The sequence below is a fragment of the Corythoichthys intestinalis genome, chromosome 19 (assembly GCF_030265065.1).
Source record: "Corythoichthys intestinalis isolate RoL2023-P3 chromosome 19, ASM3026506v1, whole genome shotgun sequence".
NCBI lineage: Eukaryota > Metazoa > Chordata > Actinopteri > Syngnathiformes > Syngnathidae > Corythoichthys > Corythoichthys intestinalis.
The window spans coordinates 17,646,587-17,671,348 of NC_080413.1; the positions used below are offsets into that span (position 1 = coordinate 17,646,587).

General features: G+C 40.2%; 1 protein-coding gene across 5 annotated transcripts in view; it reads left to right on the forward strand.

The window, feature by feature from the left end:
- LOC130907443 (MAM domain-containing glycosylphosphatidylinositol anchor protein 2-like) overlaps positions 1–24,762 on the forward strand; it is a 459,232-nt gene that overhangs the window by 22,733 nt on the left and 411,737 nt on the right. For all 5 annotated transcript variants that reach the window (XM_057822539.1, XM_057822545.1, XM_057822543.1 and 2 more), the window contains exons 2-3: positions 21,982–22,081; positions 22,165–22,254. The gene's annotated coding sequence lies outside the window, so the exon portion shown is untranslated. The remainder of the gene's footprint in view (positions 1–21,981; positions 22,082–22,164; positions 22,255–24,762) is intronic.

A 24,762-nucleotide genomic window follows, 5' to 3' on the forward strand; every position in this document is an offset into this window, starting at 1 on the left:
TATTCTAACGCCATTATTAACAACACTGATTATGAGTACTATCCCAAGAACACCATCCCTACTGTGAAGCATGGGCGTGGTAGCATCATGCTTTGCGGGTGCGCATGGGATAGGACAAGTGCACTGCATTAAAGATAGGATGACTAGAGCCCTGTATTGTGAGATTTTTGGGATATACCTCCTTCCCTCAGTCAGAGCATTGGCCCAGCCAGACTATTCTCCGTGTATTTTTCAAACACTGTGAGAAATAGTCTGGGACCCAGCCCATTAACGGCCTCTCGAGCAAGGTACTAAATCAATCGTCCAATCAGATTCGTTTATTTGCGTGAAGTGTTCTTAACGAGTAACGTCACTCTTGCGCACCGAAAGTCGTGTCTACAACAACACAGATGGCGAACGGGAGAGCCGAGAATATGTTCCAGTCTGTGGTAAAACCAGTTTTAAATTACCAAAAACACATCGAAACAAGTCATTGATAACAGTCAACATGGCTTGCGCCAGCCATGTTGAATAAACTTCTCCATTCTCCACTCACGCTAATTACTTGTCGCTTTAACAACGTCACGTGTGCCCGTCGCTGATTGGTCCAATTCGCTTTCTGTTTGCTGTGGCTTGCTCCGCTCTCGGAATTTGATCCGCCGGACAGTCGCCAGACTGAATCGCTGGAACAGCGGTGAGTCTGATATACCAGGCAAGGTCATGGCTAGCTCTTCCAACATGACAATGACCCAAAGCAAACGGACAGTAAAACTAGGGAGTGGCTCGGCAAGAAGCATTTCAAGGGTCTAGCATGGCCTAGCCAGTCTACAGAACTAAATCCAGTAGAAAACCTATGGGGGGAGCTCAAACTCTGTGTTTCTCAGCGACAGCCCAGAAACCTGACTGATCTAGAGAATATCTGTGTGGAGGAGTGGGCCAAGATCCCTCCTGCAGTGTGTGCAAATCTGGTGAAAAACTAATGGAAACAAAGGCTCCTGTACCAAATATTAACATTCGTTTTCTCAGGTGTTCAAATACTTATTTGCAGCTGTATCACACAAATACATTGTTAAAATATAATCCTACATTGGGATTTCTGTTGATTATGATAATGATTAGATAATGTTGATTATCTCTCTCACAGTGGACATGCACCTATGATGAAAATTTCAGATCGCTCCGTTATTTCTAATTGGAAAAACTTGCAAAATAGCAGGGTGTTCAAATACTTCTTTTCTTCACTGTATTTAAGTAAGGTAATGAAAATTATTCACACAATTACAATATATATATATTTTTTCTTAATAAAACCAGTTTGAATATAAACCGGTAACATCAAAACATTTGCTTCTTATTTGAGTAGACGCAAGTCGAATTTAGGATTAAAGATTCGACTTGACATTTTATTGCCACACAAGTAGACAAAATTATTGGCACCCATCTGTTAATGAAAGTAAAGCCCACAATGGTCATTGAAGTCACTTGAAAAGAAACAGACCTGGACAAAAATGATGGTACCCATAACTGAATATTTTGCTCATAGCCTTGAGTACTGGCAATGAGTGTGAAGTAGCAAATGTGCACATTTACACTGATGACTTACAGCTCGCTTAAACAGAATCACTTTTACTCTAAGACACGAGACTTCGTTATGGCTTGCAAATATGAGCCTGATTCACTCCCTCTGCTTAAAGGCAAAGTATTTTATTTGCAAACAAGCCTATTTCGATAGAGTTTAGCTCGTCACTTTCACTTTCGCGATGCATTCATCACAAAAGTAAGTCTTTTATAGAAATTATAGCAATTATTTCATGACTGCTGCTTGGCGTCACTTCTCATCAGCATCTACAATGTTGACTTATGAGCTTTTTACAGTCATGTGAAGGTAATATTGTGTTTTTCGACCGTGCCGCTGCTTTAATTCGCATCACGCGGAATAACGTCAAAGGCACAGTTACGCGTGACAGATCGGCGGCAGCTAACCTGATTAAATCACGCACGGTGGCACAAGATAGACACCAGCATCTGTGCTCTTGTGCATATCAATGACACACTCTATACCATAGTCAATCAATTTACTGTATGGATATTTTTAGTTGCTATGGTATCGACCACTAAAAATAATAATTCCACCTTGACCACTGGATTCAGAAAACAAAATACTACATATATGGCAATACTTGACTTAACAGAAAAAGTCTATGATGCAATCGACAAAGGTGACTTTGGAGTTGGCATTTTTTTAGACCTATCCAAAGCATTTGACACCATTAACACTGAAATAATCATTAATAAACTGCAGCATTATGGGATTAGAGGCCTAGCATTAGACTGGTTCCGCAGTTATCTGTCTGGACGACATCAGTATGTAAACATTAACAATTCCAAATCATCATACAAAGTCATCAAACATGGAGTCCCCCAGGGCTCCATCTTAGGGCCGCTCCTCTTCAACCTGTACATCAATGATTTTGTTAACTCCACGTCCGTTTTACATAAGGTAATATTTGCTGATGATACAAATTTGTTTTTTTCCCCATAAAAATCCAACTGCACTTGAGCAAATCATAAATAGTGAATTAAAGAAAATAGACACATGGTTAAAATGTAATGAACTATCTCTAAATATCAATAAAACAAATTACATTGTGTTTCGCTCTCATAAAAAACAAGCCACTAAACAAATCTGCCTAAACATAAACGGAGAAAACATAGAAAGGGTCGACTCTACAAAATTTTTGGGAGTCCATATTGATGAGTGCCTTAATTTTAGAAAACATATTGATGATCTTACACATAAACTGTCAAGATATGCTGCTCTTTTCTTTAAACTGAGACACTATCTCCCACTCTCTGCACTTCTCATTTTGTATAAATCTTTATTTGAACCACACTTACAATACTGTAATGTCATATGGTGCAACACATATCCGACTTATTTAAAAAAGCTTGAAATACTACAGAAAAAAGTTATACGTGCCCTAACATGGTCTGAGTTTAATGCTCCAACTAAAATAAATTTTCACCGCCACCACCTCCTGAGGCTTAAAGACCACAACTATTACCAAAATGCTTGTGTAATGTATCAGATTATCTATCGACTAAATTATAAATTAGGTGACCTCGTCCCAGTCTGTACTCCTCAACACACATACACTACCAGAAGAAAACATCAAATCACAGGGAAAAAACGAAGGCTAAAGTGTACAAGCTTTAGCATTGTGTGCAAAGGACCACAGATTAGGAATGAATTGGATGAAACACTTAAAATGTCACACTCCATCTCCATCTTTAAGAAAAAACTCAAAACTCATCTCCTAGCAATGTATATATAATATGCTGATTATTTGAATAACACTACTGATGTCTCTTACCAAATCCAATGTAACCAAAATTTTGAAATTGTCCACAGTTAATTGTGTGTGTGCCTGCGTGTGTGTGTATGTGTGTGTTGTCTAACTGGGCCCCTGCTAAAAGCTTTGAATAGCTTCTTTGGAGTGTCCTATTTGCCCATCTTAACATGTGAACTGCTAGCGTATGATTATGTACTGTATTTGATGATGTGCGAATAAACTGAAACTGAACTGAACTGAACCACTCACTCCACTCCCCTTGTTTCCATTTGACTGGAAATTGCATCCAAAAGCAGCACATCGTGGCATTTTACTTCGCGAGTTTAGGCAGCAATAAGCAATTGTTGAACACGCTACACATTTGGAAAGATACCAATGACGTCATCACTGCGAGCCCGCAAACCATGGCGCCAACTAACGTTCAAAATATGGACTAAATATTATAAAATATTGCCATTGATTTAACATTTTATGTGTTTCTAACAACATATTTTAGTACAAGAGAACAATTGTGGTTTATTAGCGCCTACATGTATTTAAGTTAGAAGATCACTTTAAGAATTACATGTCTTTCTATCCGTGGTACCCTTTAAATGCTACAATGCATTTTTTTTCTCACTTACTCGGCACTGAAACAAAAACTGCGTCTTTGAAGTGTGCAGCACAGGATTGACATTTGTATTATTTGTATTTGCGAATGGGTACAAGGATCGTTATATACCATTCGTACTGCAAATTGCACAATTTTTAATGAATAGGAAGAGCTGCCCTATTTTTTTGTTTTTTTATGAATACGAACAATAGGTTTTAATCATGCCATAGCAGCAATGAGTGAGTGTACTCCACTTCCTGTTTGCTGCCGCACGCCACTGAGTTCACTGCAGCCCGTAATGAGCTGCCTGGTGCCTCAGCGGCTCTGATCAAGTCTTTCCTGTGATCACTTCCCAGTGTAATCCCTTGTCGGCCGGGTTCCTTGCAGCCAGCGGCCCGCTTCCCATTAGCGCCGTCGCCGTATCATGCGTGGCCACGTTAACTCTCTCCAGGCTGGTTTCATGAAACATTCCTGCTCCACGCACATGCACATACTGTCTTAGAGAACCTAATGTACTTTTTGCAGCCTCTAATGAAGCCTAGTTGCTGTACAAGACAGAGGGGTGAAAAGGAGGTAAAGATAATAACACAGCCCGTGGAGGTGACTGTTTAGCCTCTAGTTTAAAATGTCACACATCTACATGGGTTTCCAGCCGCAGGCTAAATGCTGCATGCTGCTGAATATGTGACCTGACACACACCTTGCAAATAGCATATGAGCAAATGCATCCAAATGTCACAATTTACAACACTTGGCCCTGACTGCGAACAACTGAGGACCAATGAAAAAAACTGAAGGAGTTGTTCTTATTCTGATTCTGAATACACTCCATGCTCAGTTTTTTTAAGTATAAACTGCATGGTAATTTGATACTTGATTGATCTTGAGTTTTTTTGTGGACGCGCATTGATATTTATTGAATAGCCAGGCACCATATCAAAGTCCTAGCTAAATCTTTGAGTTAAAAAAATGCAGTCAGAGTGCAACCTGCTGCAATCCAAATCATCTACAAACTCAGATTGTCATTTGAAAGTCATGAAAGTATTACCACCATGTACAGAACTGGGATTCAACAATTGCACCTGTTTTGTGAATTTCTTGTGTACCGTCTTCAGAAGAGGATTCGTCCTGGGGTGACAGTCATGCACACCAATTTGATGGAGAGTGCGGCGTATGGTCTGAGCACTAACAGGCTGACCCCCCACCTCTTCAATCTCTGCAGCAATGTTGACAGCACTAACGAGTCACATGACATTTTGGAGGGAAAATGACAGGCAGTCCTCAATTTGGACATTTAGGGATGTAGGTAGTTTCTAAGGGGTGTACTTACTTTAAAGCCAGGGGTTTAGATATTAACTCATTTGCTCCCAAAAATGTATAAATACTTTCTATTTTAATTGTTTCAGTGTCCCAAAGATGTATTTATATGTCCTTCAGGTTTTTTATTTTTTAATTTTTTTTTACAAGAGATATCTCTAGGTTCTGATTCAACTTAGTGCCAGAGCACAAAGCTGAAAATCCATTTTAAAGCAATAAAACTGGCCACTGGAGGGCAGTAGCGCATTTGGTAAGACCCCCAACCCGATTCAACGGAACGAACGGCCAGCCGCATGGCTGGGGTGCCGGCGGAAGACGACCGAATGGATGTCCAGGATGCCAGGCGGCGGACGACCGAGCAGAACAACCAGAAGGATGCCCGGGATGCCAGGCGCTGGACGACCGAGCAGAACGACGGGGACCACCAGTGCAGCGGACGATGCCATTGAGTACGTGCTGGAAAGACTCCAAAAAATCCATCTTTACAAGACAGGCGGCGATGAGGGAAAAATTTACCCCGGCCGTCGCGGCCACAACAGCATCATCTCTCAGTTAGTTATGTGTAAATAAATTAATACTTTGCTATCAAAAGCTCTATTTGTCTTGTTGTTTATGTTTATTTTATAAAAGGAAAACAATATTCAGATGTTTGGGATGTAACTATAGCAAAAAATAGCTGTGTTAAAGTCAAAGTTATGTTTGAAATGTATGCATTTACAAAAAGCTCAATTTTTTGTTTTTTTTTCATCAGAAATTGGAAAATTGTTCAAAGAATGGAAAAAGGTATGAACTAACTTTTTTCTGCAGAAAGAAGAGAGTCTAATCTTTCTTTTGGTGGGTTCCATGTTTATATAGCAATAGAACAGAATTTATTGTGCGCCTTGCAAAATCAGTCAAAATCCAGTAAAACGGCCAGGAGCGAAGGGGGTTGCACCAGTGAAAATGGCTGGGAGTTAATGGCTATAGTTTGAGTTATTTTGAGGAGATAATAAATTAACTCCATTATATAAGCTGCACACAGACTACTTTTCATTGTGTCAAAGTGTCATTTTGTCAGTGTTGTCCCATGAAAAGACATACTTAAATATCAGCAAAAATGCGAGGGGTGTACTTACTTTTGTGATACACTGTAATTTGCCAGATGACACCAAATGACAACCGTTATAAGCATTCATTAATGCCCATGATAGTGTCATGTCATAATTATGACGGTCTTATGGCAGTCTTATTAAGCCTCTGTCAAATAAAGTGTTACCTATTAAACCAAATAAATCAACAAATAAGCCACACTGGACTATAAACCGCAGTATTCAAAATGAGGGAAAAAAGTAGGCAGCTTCTGGTCCGAAAATTTTGGTAATTACCACATTTTTCGGACTATAAGTTGCAGTTTTTTTCATAGTTTGGCTGGGGGTGCGACTTATACTCAGGAGCGACTTATGTGTGAAATTATTAACACATTATGATATCATTTCACATGTTATTTTGGTGTTTTGGAGTGACACTGATGGTTTGGTAAACTTGTTGGCCTGTTCTTTATCCTATAGTTATCTGAATAACTCTTAATAGCTATGGCCACGTTCGGGTTCTGCCTTTGGCAATGTGTGTCCAATTGTATTATTGACTTTTTTATATTGAAATGCATGCTTTTAGTTTGCGGCGAGAGAGAGACACGGCTGCGAACCAATGTTAATTGTTTATTCTTGTAAAATATCTCTACAGAGGCAACGCCTGTGTGTATCATCTTTTCTGTTGTTGTTGTGTGTTTTCCACCCGCGATCGGACACTTACAGCCAGTTGTGTGGTTGTTTGAACGATGTGCTAATGCTAGCGAACGCATGCTAACCGTTTGTGTCATTGCTGTAATAGCAGCTAATTATCATTTATTTATGTTGATGCAAACCTGTTTGGTATCGAGGACGGAATTGATTTGTATTTCTATTTTTAGTTTCACTGTTCAAATGATGGTGTCATGATGACGGCCAAAAAATAGTCAGAAAATTATAGACCCTACCCACGTGACGTCACAACTCCGCCCTCCTGACTGGTGCCGCCAATTGTCCGTCAACACATCGTGTTTGCCTGTTACGGCTACATACATTCCTCCTATTTACGGCGTGTTTTTCTGCTCGTTAACATTAGTAATCAAAATGGTGAAGGCGTGTGTGGCGGTCGGTTGCAATAACAGAGAAGATAGATGGAGAGACTTGAAGTTCTACCGGATTCCGAGAGACCCGGAGAGGAGAGAGCGAGATGGGCTGCTCTAATTCGACGAGAAAACTGGGCTCCAAACGATCACCACAGATTATGTAGTAGTCATTTTATATCTGGTAAGATGCATTTAATATATATTTAGAGGGTTTTGGGCTGACAACCACAATTGAGATCATTGCTAGGCTAATCGCCGACAACATACACGTATGTATGTAGTGAGAGTGCTATCGCTAAACCATATAAACATTAAAAGCCCTAGCTCCATTGACAAATGACATGAAATACATTAGTCTTGACAGTGGATGTTAGCAAGAACAAAAGATTTTGAATTGAAAATTTCGTAACTCACCTTTCGAAGCACAAGATAGATTCCTGCCGAATTTTCGTGGACGAGGACCTGTTTCACCCAACCAGCAACGAAGTATTTATAAGCCTCCAAGCTCTTAAAGTTTTTCAAACTTTCGTGAGAATAGGCTGATTTTGTGTGGACAAGATAGTTGTACATATCAGGGTAGCTAGCAGATGTCAGGCAAATACGGCGGAGACAGCGGGTCGAAAAACATCGATTTAGGCATCAAATATGGATCTGGCGAATGGATAAACTGAAGCTTTTCCACATAACGCCTTTTATGCAACGCATCCAGTGAGTTTACGGCATCCGAAAGCACCGGGTCTTCCATGAAATGCATTATAAATTGCTCGATCAACTGAGACCATTGATAATACAGACACAAAATGACGGACAAGGGGGCGGAACAATACAGCGATCACGTGATTTTGTGACGTCGGTGGGTAGGGTCTATACAGATGTCCAGCATCGTCATTGGGAGTTTAGCTTGCTGTATAGCTAGGACCGAGCCGTAGCGTCCTGGTGAGGTCAGTATATTCGCATTTCATTGTTCATCATGTAACGTTATCAGACTGTACATCTATTCAGCATGTTGTTCTCTATTGTATTTTTATATTAAATTGCCTTTCAAGATGACATATCTGTTCTATGTGTTGGATTTTATCAAGTAAATTTCCCCCAAAAATGCGACTTATACTCCAGTGCGACTTATGTATGTTTTTTTCCTCTTCGTTGGGCATTTTATGGCTGGTGCGACTTATACTCAGGTGCGATTTATAGTCCGAAAATTTTGGTAATTACTTTTTTTAAAAGTAAGATTAACAACACTGGCTACTACTAGTGTTATTTTTAGGTCTCACTTCACTGGCCACTGCCTCTGCCACATTGAAGTCTTGTGGACGACAGGTCGCTGACAAGGATAAACGATGGCCCCAGCCAGAGACTAGTTCGTATCCCGCGGGCACGTGAGGTCAGATCTTGCAGTTATGTGGATTAACTTCTGCTTTCTTCCCTTGCCCTCCTCTCATAGGGCCTTTGCAAATCCCCCATCCACGCGTCGTTGTATCAACACGGCCCCGTGTCCTTGCTGCTGCTACTGCTGCTGAATTATTCAACAATGGCAATGCTCATATCTGCCCAGGCCGGGCAGCAGCTTCACGCAGTGACTTTAACAATAGGTGCGGCGGACCAGTAGCTCCCCACAAGTTATACCCTCACCCATATTCATCTAACTGACAACAAGACTTAAAATTCAGTGGTACCTTGCCGTCCGGGTTTTTCTGGTCACTTCATCAATTTTATTATTTGCTTTGTCCTACGAGACAAAATTAAAATTACGGTCGCCAACCTGAAAAACGGAACGATAATGATGATGCACCACCTTCACAGGTGTTTTGTAGAGCCACAGTGGCTGATCCACTTTCACCTGGTCCATTAAAAGTCAAAGGCACTAACCAGTACTTCTCAAATCATGGGGGGGGGGGGGGGGTGTGATGCCTTGGAGCCATGTGACCTGGCGGTACATACGTTTTTGCCATACTAGAATAACATGTAATTGCAAATCCACTCAGTGGGTGGCAGTCGCGTTCTCATTTTCAGAGTGCGCAGTATTTTACCATTAAACAAGAGCACACAGCAAAGAACAAGATCTATGAAGTCTCTCGAAAGCTAAGACGATGAAATATGACAAAGCGTATGTAGCGTTTGGCTTCACTTTTAATACAGTGGGAGACGAGGAAAGACATATGTTTATTATGTCCAAAAATATTGGCAGCGGACAAAATGAAGCGAAATCAATGAAGACGTCACTTAAAGACATTAGACCCCAATCACATTGATAAGCCGCTTGAATTTTTTTTCAGCGAAACTGTGCTGAAGATTACCAACAATTGTCCCGATTTGTGAGTGCTACATCAGTAAACTAGCAAGCAACTGTTAGCATCATACCATGTGGCATACCAAGTTGCTCAGTGCAAAAAAAAAAAAACAAAAAAACATAACATAACATAGCAGAGGAGCTAAAAACTGTCCTTTTGTCCAGTGACACTTGAAAAATGTTTGTTTGTTATATTTTGCTTGAGTTATTGTTGCTAATCAGTTTGAATTTATTGTCATTTGTTAATTTTACTAAATTTTTCGTGATCAAATACAGTGATCTCTCGCTACTTTGCGCTTCAAACTAAGTGCCCTCAGTCCAACGCGGATTTTTTTCAATTAAAAAAAAAAAAAAAGCAGATGAGCTGTCCCGAGCCGATCACTTACTCTCACTCTCGCTCCCTCCCCATCCCTGCTCTTTGTTCCCCAGGAAAGCACTTGAGATGTTGACAGACATTTGTGTCTAAATTTTGCCAGAGCCATGGGCTTCAAAAGTGAGCATGCTTCAATCATTGTTTAACTTGTTAAACAGTTGCTGTGGCAACTCATTTTGTGTAAGTGAGAGGATTTGAATACTCACTCAATGAGGTGCAGCCTTGGAACAGACAGGCTCTGTTAGCGCATTGCGCGGGAGTGGGGATAAGGAAGCACGCGCTGGAATGAATGTGTGTGTGTGGCGACGTTCGAGGCAGCCGGGCGTGTTGTGTTCGCGGCAATAAACGCCACATTTTAAAAGTGATCCTGAGCAGTTTTTAATTTCCACGTCACTCCAAGAGTCACAGTCAAGGGAGGTAACAGAAGCATGTATTAAAGCCAAGCATTTTTCTACGATTGTGCTTTATTCTTGTTTAAAACTAATTCGGAGAGTCTGTAACATGTTTAAAACTTATCATAATTATTACATTTGAAGTGCTTAAAAAACATTTATTTATATATAGCGGAAAACACTCAGGTGACTTGAAGTTCCGCTTTGAGACAACCTTTCAAAATTTCCGATATGCATGTGTGATACATAATTGGAAAGCTTAAAATCTCAATTTTCTAGAGGAAGAAAAATTTTGAACAGGAGGGCATTTAAAAAAAAAAAAAAAAAAATTTAAACAGCAATACGCTATCTGGAGGTGAGAGCACGCGAGACCAGAATTACAGACGCCATGACTTTAACGAGATATTATCGCGTACTTGTTTCGATCCAAAAACTCCATGTAGCATGTCTCACTGAGTGTCAAGACACAGCTGTGAATGGCCATAGCTGGATTTTTGGGGGATTTTATGGGTGAAACATGGTAATATAACAAGGGCCGCGATGCAGAAATCGCAGACATCAAGGAGTGGATGAAATTTTCTTTTTCAAATATTTACCTTTTCAAACGTTTTTTTTTTTTTTTTTTTGCTTGGATAGATTATTTATCATCTAACATATAGGAGAAAATGCGACAGTAACAAAAAAAATACAATTAAGCGATAGTTATGAGGTAGATATCCGTGACTTTTTTGCAGACGCCATTTTTTTTTATAGTGACATAATTTGTTTAAAATATGTGAGTGAATATTTTTTTGGTCATTTTTTTTTTTTTAAACAAAATATGAGACATTAATTAATAATTCTAAGCTAAAAACGACAGACATTTTGAAGAATAAATATCATTAATTACCTTCGTTTTATAGCTGGGTTGAAACAAAAGCGGTGGCGCGACGTCTGTAAACGGGGGTTTTCAGGGTAAAACGGACAAATTAAAAATAGTTCGGGGGCTTAATGCACCATGAATCTGCTATGGCAGCATATAGACATATTGTTCTATCAAACACAACAGTTCTTTTGGCTTAAAATACATCAGTTTCTTTTAAAGAGCAGTGCAAGAGCAGAAACTGCTTTTTCAGTCTTGTCTGTATATATATATATATATATATATATACATTTTTTTTTTTTAATTATAGTTTGGGGAAAAAGTGTCTTATATGTATCTTTCCAAGGCTAAATCTGAATAAAAAAATGTAACACACACAAAAAGAAAAAAAAAAAAAATTGATACGCTACTTTGTTGATCTTCACTTATCACGACAGGTTGTGCTTATAATAACTTTATCGACAAATGATACTATTTTCAGTGGCGGGGGGGGGGGGGGGTGCAGGAAATAATTGAGAAGCACTGAACTAACCCAACCAACAAAGCCAACCACTCCTGATATCAGTCACTGAGCTGCACACCTCAAAGGCAAACATCTAAAGCAAAAATAAACTTTATACAAAAAAAGAGTGGTGTTCTTAAAAAATTGAATAACGTGCTTGGTCACAGAGTCACCTAAACTTGTAAGTCAAGGTACCACACTATAATTATTAGCATATTGGAAAGGTCAGGGATAGAACAGAAGCATTATCTTTTTTCACCATAAAACCTAATCATTTTGAGAAATAGACCACAAAATACGAAAAAGAATCACTTTTGACTCATTTGAATTCAAGATACCCCCCCCCCCCCCCCCCCCCCAAGTAAGACACTGCACAGCATTGGTCACAATATAAAAATGATTTTGTCCTTGTTGCTGCATGAATAATTCAACGTTCATATCGCAGCCAAGGGGACCAAAGCTCCAACATACCCGACCAGCTAATCCCTTCACCCTACTCTTCTTTACCACTCCACCATTTCACCACCACTTCTTTACCTCTCCCTGGTCTATTTTTCCTCTATCCTGTCTTTGCAAGCCCTCCACTCGCTATCTGTCAGCCACTCTCCGCCTTTCCAAAGGACAGCCACTTTAAACCCTTTGCCCACAGCTCTTTCTTTTTTCGCCTCTCAATATCACACCTCGCTCACCGTTCCTGCCACCGACCTCCGGAGGCTGGATAAAATACCCTTTCAGGGCTCCTTCACTCATTAAACTTTTCTTTCCATTATAAGATCTTGTCATTCATTGCTGCTACTTCAGCGTGCATTCAAACCGCATTAATCAATGTGTTTTCTTTGCGTTTGTAATTTTTTTTTATATAGAGAAAAGTCAAAATTCCTTTTGAATGTAAATGCTTGATTACTACCATATTCTATTGATTTAAAAAAAAAAAAAAAATTAACAGTGTTATATTGGTTGCAATATGTAAAGATATTTGAAAACGGAAGTATTATTACCTTATCTTGAAATGCTTTTGGTTTTAAAGCAAATCCGATACAAAATGGCCCCTGTGTTGGAGGTCTTAAGCAAGTTTGAACAGATTTTCTGCTAATTTACAAAAAATGCATTGATTTCGATATATTTGACTAAAGATGGCCCCAATGTCAAACAAGTACATATTTTTCCTTTCCAGCAATCAGTTTTCTACAGATACAGTGGTATGAAAAAGTATCTGAACCGTTTGGAATTTCACACATTTCTGCATAAAATCACCATCAAATGTGATATGATCTTTGTCAAAATCACACAGATGTAAAAACAGTGTCTGCTTTAATTGAAACCACTCAAACATTTACAGGTTTTCATATTTTAATGAGGATAGCAGGTAAACAATGACAGAAGGGGAAAAAAAAGGAAGTGAACCTAAGGATACTTAAAGAGCAATTGAAACCAATTTTTACCATAGAAGCTAAGTCAGGTGTGTGCCCAATTACTGATGAGTGGTTAAAAGCTGCCCTCCCCACTACAAAACATACACCTGGTAAGAATTGTCTTGATGAGAAGCATTGTCTGATGTGCATCATGGCTCGGTCAAAAGAGCTGTCTGAAGACCTGCGATTAAGGATAGTTGATTTGTATAAAGCTGTGAAAGGATATGAAACCATCTCTAAAAGTCTGGATGTTCATCAATCAACAGTCAGAGAAGTTGTCCGCAAATGGAAAGAGTTTGGCACTGTTGCTTCTCTCCCAAGGAGTGGCTGTCCACCAAAGATGACGCCAAGAATAGAGCGCAGAATACTCATTGAGGTAAAAAAGAACCCTAGAGTGTCTGCTAAAGACTCACAGAGATCACTGGCACAGTCCAATATCTCTGTGCACACATCAACTACAGGGTGACCCCAAAAAAAGTTTACACTCAGTTGACTGCTTGTTTAAAAGCCATTGAAACATATCTAAATAGGTTGTCATGCTTAAGTGATTCATTAAGGTCACTCAATGCAGCTGGTAATCTCTCGTCTCTACAATTCCTGTGCTTCTGCTGAAAATGAAGAAAACTTTAGCTGTACCTGAATTGCTGCGTGCCGGTCTGACACCTACTGAGATTGCAGCAAATCTGAGAATATCCAGATGTGCAGTCTACAAAGTTAAAAAGAAGCTGAAACATACTGGAACAGCCTCACGAAAACCTGGGTCTGGAAGTGCCGATCTGTGCGGACCAAAAAGTTGATTGACAAGGTGATATGTGGCCACCCCAGAGTCCAGATCTCAATCCCCTGGATTATAGCATGTGGGCAACTGTGGAGGACAGTGCCTGTAAGAAGCCACAAACTTCTGTGGCAGCTGTGGAGAGGTCCATTGTTAGATCTTGGGAAAAGATGACAGCATCCTACATAAAAAAGACCTGTCAAGCGTTCCGCAGGCGCCTGGAGACTGTTGTGACACTTAAGGGAGGACACATTGAAAAATAGAGTGTACTGTACATGTTCTTTACAATAATGTATAATTTGTGATTAAATTCTAATTCTAAGCTGAATAAACATGGCATTTAAGTTGTATTATGGCAGTGTAAACTTTTTTTTGGGCCACCCTGTATATGTAAAACTATGGCCAAGCATGGTGTTCATGGGAGGACTCCACGGATGAAGCCACTGCTGTCTAAAGAAAAACATTGTTGCTCGTTGAATGTTCGCAAAAAGGCACGTGGACATTCCACAGAAGTTTTAGCTAAATATTTTGTGGACTGACGAAACCGAAGTTGAATTGTTTGGGAGTAACACACAACGTCATGTGTGGAGGAAAAATGGAACAGCTCACCAACATCCACACCTAATCCCCACCGTGAATCATGATGGATGGAGCATCATGATTTGGGGCTGATTTGCTACCTCAGGGCCTGGACAACTTGCAATCATTAATGGAAGAATGAATTTAAAAGTTTTTCAGGATGTTTTGCAGGAAAACCTGAGGTCGTCTGTCAGACAGTTGAAGCTAAAAAGAGGATGGATGCTGCAACAAGACAATGATCAAAAACACAGAAGTAAATCATTTTCATTATGGTTTCAACAGAACAATATTAAATGTGATGGTTCACTTACTTATTTTTTCCCCCTTCTGTCACTGTTTGCATACTATCCTCATTAAAATATGAAAACATAAAAAAATATGGGTGGTTTTGGTTAAAGCAGACACTGTTTTTTCATCTGTGTGATTTTGACAAATATATCACATTTGATGGCGATTTTATGCAGAAATGTGAGAAATTCGAAAAGGTTCAGATACTTTGTGATACCACTGTATTTCTTCAACCTTTCAGCGATGACTGTCTCAGCCAGAGAAATAACTTTTTTTCCATTAAATTAAATCAGACTTAAAATGGCTTCAGTAGTGAAGATAAAATACCAAACACACGTTTCTATTTTTATCATTCTACTGACTGACATTTGAACGACGATTGATCCAATAAATGTTTAAAGGTCACGAATAAGCCATGTTTTCTTTGCACCGTAGCAGATATGTATGAATGATCATATTTGTGTGATCCTTGCACCTCCCCCCTCCTGTAATCTTCCATCATTTTTGTCACATTCATCAGTCCTCGACGTAATCGGTCCATCTCCTTTTAATTAATTTGCCGACGCGGTAAACATGGCGCTCACTGCGTCGCTGCAGCACTTTCTGTCTGGGCGAAAAAGCGCATAAAAAACACAAAACGGTCTTTTATTAGTTGTTTTTATGAAGCCATTAAAACATTTCAGGGTGCTGGAGAGGGAAGCTAAAAAAGAGGCTACGAGACAAAAGGTCCCTTAGTTATGATTGTAAGTCAAAGAAATGTGCATTGACCCATACACATATGTGGAAATAATTACTTGGGTTGATTCATTTATTCAAGGCGAGGCAATAACATGTAATTTACTAATGGAGGAACAGTGAAAAACATCGAAGGGGAACAGAAGGAAAACGTCGACTTTACTACTACGTTATCTCAACAGCTCACTAATAGAAATCCTCGCCTCTATTGGAAAGATATTCATCATGCCGCTTTGGCTAAGATGATGCAGTAATGCATTCTGGACAGAGCAATTTCCTCTTAAAAACCAACCAAGGGCAATTTGTTCTGCTTTTTATAGTAATTTGTTTGTTTCCAACCTACTTTATAAGGTCTGGAGAGCTCACGCTGCCTGTAATAACAACTAGTCGCTTTTCTAAAGCACGATTTCTTTTTTCTAAGTATGATTTAACCAGGAAATAGCCTATTGAGATTAAGAACCCCTTTTAAGGAAAGTCCTGGTCAATAGGCAGCAGCAAACACAAAGTGTAGTTGCATAATAACATTTTTACAACACAGAGGTTTACAAACTTTGAATAACAAGAGCATATATTGTGTAAGAAGACTCAAAAACAATGAATTTGAAATTTAAATGAGAATTTAATCAGGTTGGATTGTCTAACTAAATAAGTAGGGACAAAGACCATTGCTACTTAAAATGTGAGAAAACTAAGGGGCCGTTTACATGGTGACACTCCAAGAATATGACAAATTTCGTATTTGCATTTACATAGTTCCGTCTCCATTCTAACAATGTCGCAATTCTGCATGAAAGCGATGTAGTATTCATGCCAGGCCCTAGGGGGCAGTGCAGTTTTACAAGGTGACAGGCAACGATGCACTTCTTTGACAACAACCTCCTCAGCCCAGAAGACAAAATACCCACTCACTTGAAGCAATGGCGTCCATGCGTTTTATTTTAATTAAAAATATTATAAAAACAGTCAGTTAAAGCCGGTGTTCCTCCATGTTTTCTGTTTTCAATGTTTACTAGCAGCAACTGCGCATGCGTGTGCGAGTGCTGACGTCATCAGAGGTAGAGCGTTCTATTCATATCGTTGCGCAGCAATCCCCGCAATCGAATCATTTCGGTTTGGAGGCCGGAATCAAAAGTTTGCGTCTACAACTTCCGTTTTCGCCATCACCATGAAAAGGTGAGTCACAATCGTTGCGTCTTGGTGTCTCAGCGTCACCATGTAAAAGTCCAATAACTGTGGCTGACCCAATTGAGGACTAGCAAACTGTAGCTAACTGTTTTAGTCGCTTACTCGTTTAATTTTAAAATTGGCTCTTCATTTTTTTAATATATACTGTATATTAAGGGTGTAACGGTAATGTATTTGTATTGAACCGTTTCGGTACGTGGTGCTCGGTTCGGAACGGAGGCGTACCGAACGAGTTTCTGACATAATGTAACCCTCCGGTTACAGTTTCTTTGCGTAGATTATATTTACTCCGTCTTCTCTACTATAATGAGGACTAACACGGTAGGACAGTATAACCCAGAAACGTCAATGGCGCGACAACGTGGCCGCCGAGAGAACGCAGTAAAACGCGGGCATTAAAGTCAATCAGCCAATGCACACCAGTAGCAGTGCGGCCGCGTGTTGGACGCGTCCCAGAAGCGGCTCAACACGACGCACGCGAAAAGAATGGCAGAGTTTATTATTTGACACGAGACGCGACCCTCCTGCGTCAATACTACTACCGGTAGCTAGGATCAGGCAGACCGGAAGTCACTCGTGTAAAAATACGGTGGATCCGGTCGATTTTCAAACTAATATGCAATTGTAACCCACTTTTTGAGTCCATCAGATCTCTTGAGTGGTAGATCGGGGCACAATTGACTTGTCTTGATTTACTGCTGTCTTCTCTGCTATAATAATAATCAACACTGCCCCGTGTTCAATACAAAACCCTTCTACCACAACAAAACAAGTAGGAACTAATATTCACATAGGAACTAAAGTTATACAACATAAAATATACAATATAAATGAATACTACATCACATTTGTAAAATATAAACACATAATAAAATTAATTGAAATGAGCTAAAACACCTGTAATTAAATAATAAGAATAATACACAGATCCTGCTTACAAAATTAAATGTATTAATTTCTGTGTGGCGCTTTAACTTGAGAAAATCCACCAATAAAGCTTTGGAAAACCGTTCATAAGAAAGAAAAAATGATTCATTGAGGCATTTCATTTGTAAAATACATGGTAAAATCTTTGTCATTGGGATTGCTTTTCTCTTTAGCACAGGACTTCTTTTTCTTCTTTCTTTCAGAACGAAAGCTGACCAATACGCGGGGTCTGAAAGGCAAATTGTTGTTGGATTATCTTTAAATACCCGCTACTTTTCGAGCAGAAGTCTAGCTTTGTATAGGCTAATGTTCCTGTTATTGAAAGCACAGAGGTATGTAATAAACAACTAGCACATTTATATTTTGCATTTTGTTTTCTTACTGTACCGAAAATGAACCGAACCGTGAACTCTAAACTGAACCGAGATTTTTGTGTACCGTTACACCTCTACTGTATATCAATCTCACTTATTAATGCTATATGTACAGTAATTATGCCATTCTCGCTGATGAACTGGAAAGCAGCTAGCCAGAGTCTGAGTTGCACTTGGTTTGTTTGTGCAACACAAGACGTGTAACACTTGGTGTGGAAATTTAGTAGGCCTCTGTGCCATATTGCAAAACAACAACAACAACAAAACATGAAAAGAAAGCTTGATTAAAAAAAATAGAAAGAAATCCGTTTACAGGATAAAGGTTTTGAGTTGTTAGCGTCTGGTTCGTTTCATGTTTTTGCCTTAGTGTGTCTTGTCCTTGTGATTGCCCATTGAGTTCACCTGTTGTGCATGCACAATGTGTGTCGACCAATCGACTGCCCCTCATGTCATCCACCTGTTCCTCGTTGTCCCCTGTCTATTGACTAATCTGAATAGAGATTTGTGTACATTGCCCTCTGGTGATTGGCTTCCATTACTGGGGTGTTTGCACACCTATAGCAGCCCAGCATCAGTCAATATGAACTTTAACAGCAGCTGCTGTGTGCTGCAGGCAGCACACCTCAGCAATGGCGGACAGGGTACTTCCGGTCATTTTGCAATATAAGCCCTTCGCTTTTGCATTGGCTTTGTCAGATCGTCATCCATGTTGAGTGTGTCCTTGTGCTATGTCCTGTCATGTTTATCTGCCCCAAACAAGTATTTTTAGCCCATGTCTTTGATTTGCACTGTTGTACTAGAATTTGTTTTTCTTGGAGTGGTCTGTTTTTTGAGAATGAGTTTATGTTAAAAAAAACCTTTTTCCCTGTTTTCACCTTCTGTTTCTGACATAAGTGTTGACGTTAAGGCAATTTCTTTGGTAAATATGACTTTACTCGTGTTAGTATATATTCTGACGTGCTGTTTGACCTTAATTTTGTCGAAAGATCGAGGACCCGTAGTCTATCCCAAGGCCTTTGCATATAAACCTCAAGAGCACCCCATATTTCTTGTCCATTTTGAAACAAACCCTCACTAAAACCTTGGCTTAACAAGCATTTTATTGTGTTTAGATCGATGCTTTTTCCTCCGCTCCTCCGAGAACGTTCAAGCCAATTTCTACTCGGTAAGGTATTAGCTAACCCTCTTTTTTCGGCGGTATCTATACATGCATCCCATTCAGTGGGGACCGTTTCTGCAGAGGCGTTGTGCTTGATCGCCAGACCGAGTGCTGGCATCACCTTTGCCTCCGACGCTACTGTGCTTGTTGAGGTACCTAGCGTCGGTGTGCGAGAGAGTGGATAGAGGCTAATTTGGTTTGTAAAGAATATGCTTGTTAACAACTGATTCCCTATGGTGGAGTGAGGGTAAGAGGAAGAGGTCTTACTTGATAAGACTACGAAAGCGTGTTAATCTGAAAGGATAATGGGGAAAAATTGGGGTGGCCTTCCACTCATATGTTGTTTAGCCAGTTATGAAAATGTATAGGTAATAAAAAAAAGTACAGTCACTGATTAATGCATTTATTCTACATTACTGCTACAACGCCATTGTCTCACCTCTCATTATGCCACAATGTGGTCCTAATTGATTTGCCAGCCACTGAGGAGCCATCGAAATAAGTGGCTAACTCAAGTCTGACATTTATACCTTTTAAATTGATTTATACAATACAAATTCAGTGCTGTTAAAAAGGCAACTGTAAAAGTGGGTCTCCCAAGCACACCATTGAATGGCCGGTCTCCCGCCTGCTGAAGAGGCTTTCGAGAGAAACACCTAGGGGTGAAAGTGGCTAGAATTTCTCACCGGAACTCCCTGTTAGATCGTTTTCCTCTCGGAGATGCCTGTGTGGCAGCCAGCCAGGTCGTTTTTAGCATTGGGTTTTGACAGTTGCCGTAATATTTTTGGGATCAAAGCACCGTTTTGCCCCGTTCCAGCGCCGAATCTCTTCCCGGAATGTCGTTCTGGACCGTTCCGACCCACTTTCACACCTGGAAACACCTGTTCTCTTTTTTTTGCATTTCATGATAAACTCTTTCCCCTAAGGTGAATTAAAAATGAGTTCCTTCCAATTTGGGCATAATCGTACAACTAAATGCCTTGAAGGCCGTGATGTCAAATTAAAATGTCTGGTTGTCATGAATGTCTCACTTAAACCCATTAAACAATGGAACATGTGAAAAGAACATAAGTGGAGACCATTACTCCGAAGTCAGTCTGACACAATTCTAGTAATTTAAATGTTCTTTTCTGGTGTTAATAATGGTCTTTAGCAGAGTACACATGCTTGACCTTTACATGAAGAGAGTCCAAAAACATGTTATTCCATCCTTTGCAGCTTCGTTACTTTTGTTGAGTGCTCCTTTGTGGAGTTATTGTCGATTTGTGAGATCAGATGTCATTCATGTTGGACCAAACTGTTCCAGTTTTACTCCTAAAATGAGCTAAATATGGACTCTTACATTCATATGAAATAAAAATATCTAATGAAAATATTTTTATAATCACCAATGAAAAAGAAGGGTTAAGCTCTATCATCCCAACCTCGGATTAATTTATTAATCAAGCTGTAGTATAAACATATACATTATTTGCGAGTAAAGTGGAAAACCATCTGTAGTAGTAGGAGGAATGGTTGCCTTAGTCCCGCAGTCTTGCTCCAGTGGGGCTGATATGTGAGAGGCTCATTAGGCCCACTGATCCCCAATGAGACATTTTAATTACAAGCTAAAGGTACTTGCTTTGCATTCCAACGCGTGTTAGCAGAGAAGCAGAAACTCTTTGCATTGATGCAATGCGGGTCAGTGAAAATTTGTCTCAAAGCACTAAAGACCGACTATAGATGTACAGTAGAGTTGCTCACTATTTGCTGAGGCATGGCAAAAATTCTAATCATACGTGGAAATTAAAGCGGGGCCGGGGTCATAGCGCCTTCGGTGGCCGAAAATATCACTGAATGTAATCGATATTTCAACATCTGAATTTAAAATTAAGAATTTGCCGGTAAAATGTTGTCTATAAAAATTCTAAAGCGATAAAACAAACAACAAAAATAAATGAAATGAACAAAAAAAAAAAATTATAACACGTCAAATTTAATTTCTAAACAGATTATGTGACTATTACCTTAGGGACGGTAATTTGCTTTGCTTAGCCAAAAACCACCTGAGGACAGAAGAAACAAGATGGATGTACGTAGTTTTTTCAAACCTAAGCTTTCAAAAGCGACAACAACTACTGAGCGAGAACCAGTGATTGAAGATGTGGACCATGAAACGCCGGAGAGCACTGCCAAAATAGTGAGCTGAGTTTTAGTTTGTCCCACTAAAGATACTAATTGTACAACAGCCACAACCGGGCGTACCATATTCAATGGACGATGTCCTTGGCCAAAAGCATAGCTGTCCTGAGCAGTTTGATTTAGAATTCCCCTAAAAAATCATGGGGAACAAAAAACGCTCATTTTGAATGAATGATTATAAATATTCCTGGCTGGAATATTCAGTCAAAAAAGATGCCGTCTCCTGTTTTTCCTGCCGCCATTTTCAAACTCACCACTGTGAGGATTTGTTTCACAAGGGTGTGAATGAGTGGAAAAACTTCCTTAATAGCAGCTGACTCCATGCCGGATCCGGCCTCAGCTCACCAAATCCGCATAGCAATCACATCCGCTTAACGTCAGTGCGCCAGATGCGGCCCGGATCAGCACTATGACAATTTAAATGATAGCTTACGCACTGTTCCGGGGTGGACCTTGCAGACCGGACAAGCTCGAACTCCCGCTTAATGTTAATGCGCCAGATGCGGCCCGGATCAGCACTATGACAGTTTTGCCTTATGGTCGCCTTGATTGCACAGATGGGTGAGCCTGGGTCCAGGTGCTGCTGATCATCGTCAGCAGGTTATTTAAACCGGTCCTTGGCTTCACATCATTGCCAGATCAACAACTCACCTACAGGTATGTGACTTTCAGCTAACAAAGAATCTTGTAATCTTGATACTGAGCTCATTTTTGTATCCCCCACCCCACCCCCCCGCTAGATCCTGTACTGCTTGCCTGGCAAAACGCCTGCTCGTTCACCTGTTCTATCACTAAACTGCCCACCGGATTCTTCGGACAGCAGGTATCTTGTAAGTTAATTTCATTGCTGACACGGCGTTTCGGGGTCATCGACATGTTTTGCCTCCCCTGTCACAAAAGTCAAACTCCGCTTATGGTTCTAATGCAAACAGTGAATGAATTCTGAGTACCGTTTTGGCCCGAATATAAGACGGTGTTTTCTGCATTTAAATAGGACTGAAAAAGAGGGGGTCATTTTATATTCGCGGTCTAGACTTTATAACCATTCACGACGCTAGATGGTGCCAGATATCATGGAAGCGATGTTCTGTCATGATAGATCTCAGCTACTCTCCCCATTCACGACGCCAGATGGCACCAGATATCATTGACGCGAATGCTGAACGACGGATCTCAGCTACTCTCAAGTTTAACCAGTTTGCATTATTTTATTGCAATGTTTTTCCTTATTCAGATTTGTTTCAAGCCTACAGTTACAGTTAGACTTCACTTTGATGGTTAATGCAGTTATCACAATTTTATTGTTTTATCACAATAGATTGGTTTATTTACATTTCAAAAACCAGATACCATTCATTTATGAATGTGATTGCACTTTAGCTTACATATTTAAATGTTCTGATATTAAGATTTGAATGAAGCAAAATAACATGCTTTTTCTCTCTGATATATTGTTATGATCATTTGTTTCGGATTTACTTTAATTATTTTCTGTATAAAAATTAATTTGGTGTTCAAAAAGCAGTTTTCAAACTTGAGTCTTGAAAAAGAGGGGGTCGTCTTATAATCAGGGCCGTCTTATATTCGGGCCAATATGGTAATAAACAACCAAAACAACAAATATTCATATAATTAATAATGATCTCAAAACACTTGAATTTTACACTTGTATTTGAAGAAAAAAATAAACCTTAACTATCAAATGAGTCGACCATGAATTCTGGTGCCTTAAAACTACAGGGCGTTTAGGCGTAATCATAGACTTCATAATTGTATTTACGGGTCAATTCGGCCAGCCACTGCGCAACGACTTCAAGCAGGGGGCCAGGCATCCCACAATCCACTTCAGTCATTCGCAATCGGTTGCAGTGACACATTCAGCATTCAACGCCCAATTTAAGATTAAGGAACGAAAGCTGTACTGCATACAAACAGGAACGATTGTCTCAGGAGGGATTTGTCCGAGGATTCAAGGTAATGAATATATTTTTTATACCATGCATGCATTTTGAAACGTGAAAAAAATCAATGGGAGAAATTAGCTGCTACAGCATTGGCCTTGTAGTTCGCAATATTTATGTAAAATAAATGCTTACTGCATGTTTATTTGCTTTTAACAAAGAATCTAGACTGTTTTACGTCCAAGAATTCGTGGATTTAACCATTTATTCATAAGAGTTTTCACCGAGTTTGCAACTTTTTTAACGCACCACACACATCATACTCCACAGGAGAGCTCTGGCAAATGCATACATTGGACTACCCTCCCCTCACAATCCCATTACCCCCAACCCCGCCCGCCCTCACTCCCCGGGCTGGCTGGGTTGGGGCCACGGCCGTGGGTTGGCGCCTGCGTGGCGTCGCCACTCGTCTGCGTGGCTGTCACGCACCTGGTGGGGCTCGCATGCGGCTGGATGTGATGGGGCGCGTTTGGATGAGAGGTCCCGGTGCCGGGATTGGCGATTGGGCGGCGTAGGGTCGGCGGCCAATGGGCTTACACTCACAATGGATTCACACGATTACTGGTTCTAGATCACAGAGCTGATTTGTGTACACTCTACCCCTTTCAATCACTTAGCTTATAGATTTCCCCACCCCTATCCCCCTCTTTCCCTGGTCAACAGGCCCCCCACATGGCGTCAACCAGAAATACATCTAGCTGACGATAGCACCAACATATTAGTCGTTAGTGTAGACGTTCAATGTATTTCTTGTTGTAGTTTGTGTTTCTTTTCTTTCTTTTGTGTTTTTCTTCTGTTCCCCATAACCCCTTCCTGTTCGCTGCTTTGTCATAATAAATGAGCTTTGTTGAATGATCACAATGGCAGTATGTCAGACTCTCAATGTGAAAAATCAAAACTGTTCAGACCATCCGGGCACTTAGGCTACGTTCATATTACAGGTCTTAATGCACGAATCCGATTTTTTCGTGTTTTTCCGACTCGAGTGAGGCATTAACTTGACGGTCTGAACGTGACAAGTCGCATAGAACTGGACCATTTCAAATCCGATCTGGGTCACTTTCGTATGTGGTTCAAATCTGATCTGGGCCACATTTTTCCAGACTGTCGCGGCGGTCTGTACTGTCCAGTCTCTCAAATCGGAATTCATGCAGCAATTACGTCATCAAAAAGCGAGAGAGACTCCACCGTAGCGGTGCAGCTGTGTGTTATTAGCGCCTAGCTTGCCTTGAACACGGCTTTTTAGGAAGGTTCGGACTTGACAACAGTCATAAAACAAAATAAAAATGGGTTGAGGATAAGCCTGAGAATGATAGGTTTTCTGTCTGCTCCATATAAGCAATATTTCAACATTGCTTACACGGCCGAGAGTCGGAG